The following is a 2,073-nucleotide window of genomic DNA, read 5'->3' on the forward strand; positions in this document are numbered from 1 at the left end:
TAGGATTTTAGGGATGAGAGGGGACCTCATATATAAGCACACGTAGTTGAACATATATAAATATATGCATAATAGCCAAGCAATAGATATGTTGGGGAGAGATATTGTATTAAATATTTACAAAAACCAAATCAATAATTAGGGAGAATATGTGAATATACTAATAAACAGGAAGAAAATATATCCAATTTGTTTCTAGAAAACCCGTTTACTATTAGTTCTGTTGATGATTCCTGACTTTACCTAAGAGCATCATTAACCCTAACAACTCTAATGGAGTGCTTAATCAATTTTTTAACAATAAATAGGTGTTAAGCACTTTAATTAAGCAACTTATAAATTTTGTCCTCCAATGCAAGTATCTAATTTAGAGATTCTTAAAAATAAATATCAAAAATTGGTTGATTTAAATAGAGAATGAGAGAAGAAAAGATGATGTTAAATAGAGAAGGATAGAAGACAAGATGACTTGTGAACTTACAGATCACTAAATGAAGTCAACATTCAGTTATAAAACTAATAAAGGCTGAAGAATATTTTAAATAAGGGATGGTAAGATGAGAAAACGTCGATCAGCAGAAGCATCACCGTGGGAAGAGCTGCAAGAGTTCCAACCAGAGTGATGAAGCTCATCACCCACAAGGACTGTGAGACTGCGAGAGAGAGAGAAAGCTTAAGGTTCCTATGTGTTGGGACCACTGGGACGACCTCCTCCTCCTCTTTGCATCACCATTTTTGTGCTGATAACTTTCACGTTCAGTGAGAAACCATTGGTTCATGTGGTCTCAGCTCACTAACCTTAGTAAATACAGGCTTCAAAGCAGGTGATGCCTCAGCTATTTTCTATTACAGATCAGCACTTAGAATAATTCATTTCACAAGCAAAAAGAAAACAGCATCTTCAAATTTGGTAACAGACAATCACAACCCTATCAGACAAAAGCCATTGAAATCGAAATTGCTTAACAAGACAGTTACTGTGATAAAGATAAAGACTTTAACCCCAAAACATCCATTAAAATGAAGAGTATGATTCGTAAGACATCAGCATCAACAAAAGAGCGATGATCAAAGCTAATCACATTAAAGATATAATCTTTTAACCAATATTCATGGAATCTCCGATTGAGCAGATAAAATTCACAATAAGAGAATCAAATCGAATCAAAACAAAAGATGATTCACTTACGTTTTTCTTTTGGCGAAAGCGACGACTCACGATAGGAGAGCCACCATGATTTGCCTCGTCATCGTCGAGGAGATGGGAACCAACGATTTGGAAGAGAGGAACGAGAGAGAGGACAAACCCGAGCAGAGGCATCTTGAATGGAGGAAGGAGGCTCTGTTTCTTCACCCACCGTGAGAGAGGCGGCATCGATGTCGAGAGAAGACGATTTCGTCGAGAGAGAGACGCCGATTGTGTCATCATCGAAGAGAAATCAATAAGGAGAGGCGGAATAGCCGATTGAATCCAGCGGCAAGAGATCACAAATCGTGAGAGAGGAAGAGATGAGAGAAAGAACACGAAAGAGAGAAAGAGATGAGAGAGATAGAGACTTTGTCCTTATGACACGTGTCCACAAGCGCCTGATCTTGTGACGCTTAATTAAGCGTCAACGCTTGCCTTTAACATTAATTTTCTTTTTTTTTTAAATCAAAATTAAGCTAAGCACCGGATTAAGCAACCCCGTTAATGATGCTCTAAGTCGTAGGAGCTATAAACAAAACTCTTTAACCGGGAGATTGATTTCTTAACCGCTACAGTATCATGGTAGCTTCGTTTAAGATGTACTATGTTTTGTTAGAATTAATACCTATATGAAAACAATTCTTATTCAATTTATACAAGAAAAAATTGTATTCATCTTTATGTGCTGGTAATTTCTTACATGCACTAAGAAAGTTCAGGTATATTTTGCATTTTGTTTCTTAGTTTAAAATTAGCATTTGATAATGCTTTAGTAAACCCATAATATCTCACGAAAAGCTCAAATTTGTAAAAGAAAAAAAAATCAGCGTTCTATAATATATACATATCATAGTGTTAAGTATCTCACATCTGGTCTTCTAACT

The 2,073-nt window shown here is 36.0% G+C and overlaps 1 long non-coding RNA gene across 1 annotated transcript; it reads right to left on the reverse strand.

The window, feature by feature from the left end:
• Positions 1-386: 386 nt before the first annotated feature.
• LOC130505978 (uncharacterized) lies at positions 387-1,699 on the reverse strand. The gene is made up of 2 exons (XR_008941861.1): positions 1,190-1,699; positions 387-843 (listed from the first exon to the last, which is right to left on the reverse strand). It is a non-coding gene; the product is annotated as an uncharacterized LOC130505978 (long non-coding RNA).
• Positions 1,700-2,073: the final 374 nt, after the last annotated feature.

The sequence above is a fragment of the Raphanus sativus genome, unplaced genomic scaffold (assembly GCF_000801105.2).
Source record: "Raphanus sativus cultivar WK10039 unplaced genomic scaffold, ASM80110v3 Scaffold2757, whole genome shotgun sequence".
Taxonomy (NCBI): domain Eukaryota; kingdom Viridiplantae; phylum Streptophyta; class Magnoliopsida; order Brassicales; family Brassicaceae; genus Raphanus; species Raphanus sativus.